This window comes from Moschus berezovskii, chromosome 14, assembly GCF_049115385.1.
Source record: "Moschus berezovskii isolate FMDL1 chromosome 14, NW_MosBer_1.0, whole genome shotgun sequence".
NCBI lineage: Eukaryota > Metazoa > Chordata > Mammalia > Artiodactyla > Moschidae > Moschus > Moschus berezovskii.
Window position 1 is genome coordinate 54,566,188 of NC_142473.1, and position 9,607 is coordinate 54,575,794.

Genomic DNA, 9,607 nt, shown 5'->3' on the forward strand with positions numbered 1-9,607 from the left:
AAATTAAAATGATTTTGGGGGGTCTATAGTTGATTTAGAATGTTATTTTAGTTTCAACTGTACAAGAAAGTGAATCAGTTATACACACACACAGATATATCACCTCTTTTCTACCTTCTTTATCCATATATTTCAATTAGGACACTACAGAGTGGAGAAGAGTTTTTTGTGCTATAGAAAAGGTCCTTGAGCATGTGCATGCTCCATTGCTCAGTCATAGCTGACTCTTTGCAACCCCACGGACTGTAGCCCACTAGGCTCCTCTGTCCATGGGATTCTCCAGGCAAGAATACTGGAGTGGGTTGCCATGCCCTCCTCCGGGGATCTTCCCGACCCAAGGATCAAACCTGAATCTCTTATGTCTCCTGCTTTGGCAACTGGGTTCTTTACCACTAGCACCACCTGGGAAGTCCAGAAAAGGTCCTTATTAGTTATCTATTTTATATACACATATATTTGGTAATTAATCACTGTTATCTCTCCATTACAGTTCCGGCAGCACTTTACTTGTCTGTCATTTTTGCCATCCCTTGCCCAAACAGATAGGAACTCAACTAGCATGAAGAAAGAACTTCTTAGGAAAGAAGGCTTTTCCTCCATGGATTTCACGTGGATTGAACAATAAGAAACCAGAGGGCTCGCTTTGTAAGATCCCTGCACTACCACAAAAAAGAGGACACTTTTTCTATAATTCAGAGGGTTTTATTTCATTTTACTTAATGTCATGAGCTACTTAATTGAAAAAATCATGCTGGGATTTTAGTCAATGCTGCCCATAATCTACACTGTTTCTCTTAAGATTGGCATTAGCAAAATACATACAATCTAAGTGTAAATATATTTCTAAGTAAAAACAATTCACTAGAATGAAATCTCAATAAAAAGTTTTATATTTATATAAAACTACAAAAGAGCAACGGAGAAGGCAATGGCAAGCCACTCCAGTACTCTTGCCTAGAAAATCCCATGGATGGAGGAGCCTGGTTGGCTGCAGTCCATGGGGTCGCTAAGGGTTGGACACGACTGAGCGAATTCACTTTCACTTTTCACTTTCACACATTGGAGAAGGAAATGGCAACCCACTCCAGTGTTCTTGCCTGGAGAATCCCAGGGACGGGGGAGCCTGGTGGGCTTCCGCCTATGGGGTCGCACAGAGTCGGACACAACTGAAGTGACTTAGCAGCAGCACAAAAGAGCAAAAAGGATATTGTTTTAAAATGATGAAATATATAGGCATATTTCCTGATTATACTGAACAAAACACGTTCATCGCTCCATTATAAGCCTTCGTTAGTTAATCTGAAAAACACAGTCCTTCAGGTTCACTTCCTTGCAGAGCCATGTGAGCACTGAACTGTTCCCTCCAAGTCAAGTCCCCACACCATCATCCCAAAAACATTGGAATGTTTTTGATGGCTCCTGGTGATTCAAGTTCCATTATCCATATAACGCTTTTCTCCTGCATTTCCTTGCTTGGGTGGTGTGCACCTGAAAAAAATCATAAGGATGGTTTTTAGCAAAAAGGACTATGAGATCCTTGCACAGTAAATACCGCCTAGCCCAATGTCCAGGCACAAGTTCTTACAGACTAAGAAGCTGAAGCCAGACAAGCTCTTCAGTAGAAGCAGACCATGTGCAGAAAGATCTTGCCTGGTTTCCACCAGGCTTCCAGGAGCACCTCAACCAGAGGGTCCTCCAGGTAGTCCACCTGCTGGATGCATTTGCAGATCTCACAGATGATAAACGACCCAAGGGTGGCATCCTCTGGGTGGTTGTCCATATGTCAATGAGCGGGTTCCTATTCTCCTGACAATTCTTTATGTGAAGTCACTAGACACAAGTCCCATTCTTAGCAAACGCAACCAGCACAAAGCTCACCCATTCAATACCGAAGATATTCAGTGTTGCTACATTTGCCCACCTGCTTTTGTCTCCACCCTCTCCAAAGAGAGCAACTCCCAAGTGCCATCCAGATCTCTGCACTACATCTAAAACTGAAGCAGGACACTCATCAACCTTCAACTTTCAACCCGCCAATCTTCCGTTATTTTTTCCGCTCTAAGGACTCTTAGACAAACCATGTCCCACCATCCATTTCATTCAGTCCCATTCCCTTTAACTTTTCCATGGACACTTTATATGTTGAGTTTCATCACTGGAGTCACTCCTTTGGAACACCAGCCACACTTTTACATGCTTTATCATATTTGCCTCCTCCATATCTCTACAGACAGGAACCAAAAATATAATCAAGCAAAAATATTTTCTCAATTTCTTCCAGTGAATGTTCTGACAAAAGTAAGATCTCCCAGACAGATCATTTCTATCTCTTATAAAGGGTCCCAAATATTCCCTATTTTCATTTTGTGTTTCCGTCATTGGAGATGATCATCTCAAACACGATCTGATCCCTTTCCCTTTCCTACCCTAACTGCCTCAACATCACATGAAAGACTGACCTTGAAGCTCATTGAATCTACCCGGATAGAAACCCTCACCTCCCTACCACCAGCACTGCCCCATGTGGATAGGTACACCCCGTCACCCATGTGAAAAGACAGAAAATTGACATTGCTTCTAAATTCTTCCCTCTCTCTCCTCTTCAGCATGTCGTGTCCTTTCAACTCCACCATCTTCCTACAATCCCACAGCTTCTCCCCCTGTCCAGAGCGTCCACCTTACTGCTCAATCCACACTTCTCCTTGGAAAATCCTCTACTAGCTCATCCCAGGCCCCCAGGTCCACCCTTGCTCCATCCTGCCTTTGCTCTGTAAATGAAGTCCACATCAACCTTCTGACATAGTAAGACTCCTCATTCAACCAGGCCAACTCCCCCTTCCTATATTTTCTCCTGTAAGTTACACAAGCCTAGGTGCCATTGCTGGTCAGACCCAAGATGATTCACTTCCCTATAGATAGGATCCACTTTTAGAGGAGTTCAACACTCAATGAACCTTTTATGCATGAAGAAAATCCGCTTGAGGAAAGAGCGCTTCACCCTGTGGAATTCATTCAGCTTGAACAGTAAGAAACCGAGGTGTTCCTTTTGTAAGATCCAACCCCTACCAAAAATTAGGAGATACTTTTTCTATCAACTGGAAGCTTTAATTTCATTTCATGAATATTGAATTGAACAGATCATGCTCAAATTTTAGCAATCAATGCCTACTATTATAGAACCTGAGCTTCTATGAAAGTTACAGTTACCAAAAAACATACAATCTAAAAATAGATTTCTAAAGTTCAAACATTAAATATAATCCTATCTCACTAACAAGAAAAATTCATTTTTATTGAAGCACAATACAAAAATGACAAAAGGAAGTTGTTGTATTAAAATGATGAAGTCAAAACAAATGATGGAATGGAAATGGTGTGGGGTTTGTTTGTTCTTCTTCCCTGAATATCCTTCAACGCATCACTTGTCCACTGTAAATCTTGGTCTCTTGATGTGGATAATGGAGTCTTGGAGGTTAACTTTCTTGCAGAGCCCTGTGAGCACTGAAGTGTTCCTTCCAGGTCAAGAATCCATACCATCGTCCCCCACCATGGAAGGGTTTGGATGCCTCCAGAGCGTTCATGTTACTTTGGCAGAAAAAGATTTCCTTCACCTCCTCCTCTGGGTGGAGGGTACCTGAAAAAAGTCATGTAGATGGCTTTTAGCAGAAAGGCCTTGGAAGCCGCTTCTGACCGAAAATACCACCTAGCCCAATGTCCAGGCACAATTTCTTACCAAGAGGAGCTGAAACCAGACAAGATCCTCAGTAGAAGCAGACCGTGTGCAGAAAGCTCTTGCCAGTTTTCCGCTCGGCTGCCAGGAGCACCTCGACCAGAGAGTCCTCCAGGTTGTCTGCCTGCTGGAGGCGTTCGCAGAGCTCACAGATGAGAAAAGACCCGAGGGTGGCGTCCTCCGTGTTGTCGTCCATGTCCACGTTGATCACGTGCACAGGCTCGCAGGTCTCCTGTTCTCGGACCCACAGCTCCTCCACCACCCTGTCGTAGACGCTCTCCTCGCAGGTGAAGATGACATCAAAGCGATCTCTGCACTCTTGAAATCTCTCCGGGCGAGGCTTGATTCTCTCGTTTCTTCCCAAGATGTGCAAGATGCCGTTGCTGGTGTAGCGCTCTCGGTCTTTGCGCACGAGGTCCTTGCGCATCTCCTCATAGGTGGTGGAGAAATCGTAAACCACGCGGGGGTTGCGCGCAGTTCCTGGGAGCCTGACTCGGGATCCAGCTCCGAAGGACCTGACTCGGAATCCTTTCCTCCTGAGGATGCGGTGGGCCTCCATGCTCCTGTTCATGTTGCTCATGCAGACCACAGCCACACTGAGCGGATATGAGGGCATGGTGGCGGCCACTTGGGACTCCAGCCAGACGCGTGGACTTCAGGGGCTGAGGGGACTCTGAAGGCCAGGGGATCACGACTGGGTCGAGCTCTTCCAAGGAGTGTTAGAGTCAAAGAAGAAAGAAGGCCTTTATATGGAGGCAGAAATCTAGATTGATGATTGGCTTAACTCTTGAGTGATTGGATTTGAATGGTGGGCTGGAAGCAGAGAACCCAGTGCTGTTTTCAGAACAGTCCCATGATGCAATCACCAAACCTCAATGCCACTATGTGCCCACCCACCCCCACCCCCCTCTTGAGCATTTTGCCATCTCCAGTTAACCCTATCCATGCCTGTGTGTATGGGGATGAATTGGTATCAGGCAAAACAACTAGACTACTCACTGGCTTCTCACCAGCCTTCCAAAGAGCTGAAGACATGCATGTGGAAAGGTCTTTGAAATTCCTGAGCCTCCCAATCCAATGATGCCAAGAGTCACAGTGGTTGTTCCCCAGATTTTCATGTTAGAACTGATACTCCAGTAGAGCAGTTGTGCTAAATCCTAGGAAGGCATTCTTGGTTCTTCCTATCAGTCAAGAAAAGCATGCACCAGTGTCAAAAGCAACCTCTGGAAAATATGACTGCCATTTGATAGGGTTTCAGGAGTTGCAAGAACACCGCCTTCTCTCCTTTCTCTTTTCTTCAGTTCATCAGAATTTGGAGCGAACCGAGCAGACCCTCCTCCCTTATCTTGTCTCCAAAAGCAGCTCAGTCTGAGCACTCCATACTCAAAATAGAAGCCTTTTCATTGCTTTTCTCCATTTGCTTAGCTGATGAAGCAACCGTACAGATATTAAACTTTGGATTGGGACATTGACACTAAGGAGATTTAATGCTGTCACTTCAAAATGATGAGGGCAAAGATCTCTTCAGAGAGCCACAGACTGAATGTTCTGTCCATTGCAGTGATTCTCTGAGTGCAAAGTGTCTTACATCAGTAAACAGCCCAAGTCTACTCAAAGTGTGACATCCCAAAGCCTCAGCATGAACTGAAGGGGAGCTTGTTTAACCTGGGAATTGGACTCCCAGACCACTGAATTGGATCGCAGGGATGTGCACTAAAGATTGAGAGCAAGTAGACTAATAGCAGAGATTTCAGAAACTTGACTGGACCTCAGAAGTCCCTGAGAAGCACTGCCTCTAGAAGGGAGGTTGAATATTCTGAAGAGGAAAGCCAGATTAGACAAAAGGCCAGGCATACCTGAAAAGGTAATCAGCTGTCAAATATGATGTGAACACGTTTTTTAACAGTCACTGCCTGAAACCTAACTCATCCTGCCAGGAAAAACAGAGAGAGAGAAGAAAGATCTCAGAGCCCTAACTACAGTCATGATACTACAGGAGGAAGTTATTTCATCATGGTCCTTTCTCTTCATGGGATGGCTCTAGGGTCACACAGTGGTGAAAACCTCTACTCTGATCTGCTTTGTGTGCTCCTGAGTTTCTCTCTGAGACTCAGGGTGGGGAGCGGGGTTCTCAGCAGGCAAGAACTATGGCAGCCAACCTGAGCCCCTAGTGCTAGCCCAGTGCTCCTGTGTCACTCCATAAGCCTTCCTGACGTCTGCAGTGCTGCTAGAGGAGACCTTACAGGGCAGGGTTTCCTTCACTTTCTGTCAATTCTGAGCACTATTTAACTGGACACCGGCCCTGTTTTTTCACCTTGAGATAACCTTGAATATGTTTTCATTTATATGAAGATTGATTTCCTTTAGAGTCAGTCCTCTTTTGAATGATGTCAACATCTTTTTTATGATTACTACCTCTTTTCTTTTTTTTAAATCAACCCTGTAGACAAAATCTCTTTCCTCAAAGTTATCTTCTGTCTTTCTGGACTTACCACGCTGAGAAAGCCCATATTCTGTCAATTCTGGATGTAAAATCAATAGATAATGGTCAAATACTTAACAAACCCTACAAGAGCAGACATCACCCATTCAACACCAACAAAATCTGGTACTGTCACTTCTTCCCCAACTGCCTTTGTCTGCACACTCCCGTGTGACAGCAGCTTCCATACTTCCACCCAGATCTCTGCCACTACATCAAGATCGAAAGCAGAATATTCACCAACCTTCAACCACCCACCTTCCAATCTTTTGTTTATTTTTTCAAATCTAGTAGCTCTTAGACAAACTATGCTTCAGCATCCATTTCATCCAGTTGCATTCCGTTTATTTTTCCATGGATACCTACTATGTTAAGTGGCATTACTCTAGTCGCTCCTGTGTAACATCTACAGCATTTTGAACCACTTGTACTCTTTCATATTTGCCTCCGGCATTTACCTACAGACAAGAATTCAACCAACAGCTTTTTCTGCATGTGGATTTTCTGGCAAAATAAGTTCACCTGGACAAATCATTTCTCTTTCTTTCAAAGGGCTCCTAAATCTCGCTACTTCAATTTTGTGGTCCCATCATTGGAAAAGATAATCTCAACTGACTTTCCTCCTCCCTCTCAATTCCTGACCATGACTGTTCACCATCAGATGAGAGATTGATCTGAATACCACTGACTCCACCAGGAAAGAAAACTATCACCTCCCTACCACTGCCCCCTTCAGATATAGATGCACCCGCTCACATGTGGGGAAAGACAGAAAATTGAGAGTGCTTCTCTATCCATCCCTCTCGCTTCTCTTCATCAAGTCTTGTCTTTTCAACTCCAGCACCTCCCTCTGCTCCCACAGCTTCTCCCCCCATGCAGAGCCACCTCCCTGCTCCTCAGTGTGCTCCTCTCCTCAGGATTCCCTGGACTCGCTGATCCCTCCAGGTCCATGGCCCTCCATCCCACCTACATGGAAAACAAAGTCTGCACTGACAATCTGATAGTGAATAAACTAACTTCACCGTCCCAACTACCTCTTCTTTATTTTCTCCTGTAAGTCACACAGGACTTGGTGACACAGCTGGTCAGAACCAAGAAGATGTCACTGCTGAACAATGAGGATCCATTTTCAGTTCAGTTCAGTTCAGTCCCTCAGTTGTGTCCGACTCTGCACAACCCCATGAATTACAGCACGCCAGGCCTCCCTGTCCATCACCAACTCCCGGAGTTCACTCAAACTCATGTCCACAGAGTTGGTGATGACATCCAGCCATCTCATTCTCTGTCGTCCCCTTCTCCTCCCGCCCCCAACCTTTCCCAGCATCAGAGTCTTTTCCAGTGAGTCAACTCGTCGCATGAGCAGAGGAGCACAAAACACAAAACAATGAATGTTTGAAGCGAGAAGTAATTTCTCAAGAAAAAGAATGCTTTTCTACATGGGATTTATTCGCTTAGAAAAAAAGGAAATCAAGACACCCAGTTGGTAAGATCCATCCCCTACCACAAATGAGAAAATACCTTTTCTTAAAGTAAAGAGTTCTATTTTGATTTGGCCAGTTCATGTGAAGAGTTGACTCACTGGAAAAGACTCTAATGCTGAGAGGGATTGGGGACAGGAGGAGAAGGGGACGACAGAGAATGAGATGGCTGGATGGCATCACCGACTCAAAGGACATGAGTTTGAGTGAACTCCAGGAGTTGGTGATGGACAAGGAGAACTGGCGTGCTGTAATTCATGGGGTTGCAAAGAGTCGGACACGACTGAGCGACTGAACTGCTGGTTTTGATTTATTTCATTTTGTTTTATTTAAATAAACTATAGTTCAACAGATAGGGATTGGATTTTAGTAATAAATGGGACCACAGACTACACTGATTTATAACTTTATTTCATAAATAAGCTGTTGGATTAAACAAACCATGCTTCAGTTCAGTTCAGTTCAGTTCAGTCGCTCAGTCGTGTCCGACTCTCCGCGACCCCATGAATCACAGCACGCCAGGCCTCCCTGTCCATCACCAACTCCCGGAGTACACTCAAACTCATGTCCACAGAGTCGGTGATGCCATCCAGCCATCTCATTCTCCGTCGTCCCCTTCTCCTCCCGCCCCCAACCTTTCCCAGCATCAGAGTCTTTTCCAGTGAGTCAACTCGTCTCATGAGGTGGCCAAAGTATTGGAGTTTCAGCTTTAGCATCAGTCCCTCCAATGAACATCCAGGATTGATCTCCTTTAGAATGGACTGGTTGGATCTCCTTGCAGTATAAGGGACTCTCAAGAGTCTTCTCCAACACCACAGTTCAAAAGCATCAATTCTTCGGCGATCAGCCTTCTTCACAGTCCAACTCTCACATCCATACATGACCACGGGAAAAACCATTGCCTTGACTAGACGGACCTTGGTCGGCAAAGTAATGTCTCTGCTTTTTAATATACTATCAAGGTTGGTCATAACTTTCCTTCCAAGGAGCAAGCGTCTTTTAATTTCATGGCTGCAATCAGCATCTGCAGTGATTTTGGAGCCCAAAAAAACAAAGTCTGACACTGTTTCCACTGTTTTTCCATCTATTTCCCATGAAGTGATGGGACCAGATGCCATGATCTTTGTTTTCTGAATGTTGAGCTTCAAGCCAACCTTTTCACTCTCCTCTTTCACTTTCATCAAGAGGCTTTTGAGTTCCTCTTCACTTTCTGCCATAAGGGTAGTGTCATCTGCATATCTGAGGTTATTGATATTTCTCCCAGCAATCTTGATTCCAGCTTGTGCTTCTTCCAGCCCAGCGTTCCTCATGATGTACTCTGCATATAAGTTAAATAAGCAAGGTGACAATATACAACCTTGACGCACTCCTTTTCCTATTTGGAACCAGTCTGTTGTTCCATGACCGGTTCTAACTGTTGCTTCCTGACCTGCATACAGGTTTCTCAAGAGGCAGGTCAGGTGGTCTGGGATTCCCATCTCTTTCAGAATGTTCCACAGTTTATTGTGATCCACACAGTCAAAGGCTTTGGCATAGTCAATGAAGCAGAAATAGATGTTTTTCTGAAACTCTCTTGCTTTCTCCATGATCCAGCGGATGTTGGCAATTTGATCTCTGGTGCCTCTGCCCTTTCTAAAACCTGCTTGAACATCTGGGAGTTCACGGTTTACATACTGCTGAAGCCTGGCTTGGAGAATTTTGAGCATGACTTTACTAGCGTGTGAGATGAGTGCAATTGTGCGGTAGTTTGAGCATTCTTTGGCATTGCCTTTCTTTGGGATTGGAATGAAGACTGACCTCTTCCAGTCCTGTGGCCACTGCTGAGTTTTCCAAATCTGCTGGCATATTGAGTGCAGCACTTTCACAGCATCATCTTTCAAGACTTGAAATAGCTCAACTTGAATTCCATCACCACCA

General features: G+C 44.7%; 1 pseudogene; it reads right to left on the bottom strand.

Annotated features, from left to right (window-relative positions):
* Positions 1-3,761: 3,761 nt before the first annotated feature.
* Positions 3,762-4,349, bottom strand: LOC129554017 (RNA polymerase II subunit A C-terminal domain phosphatase SSU72 like protein 3 pseudogene; annotated as a pseudogene).
* Positions 4,350-9,607: the final 5,258 nt, after the last annotated feature.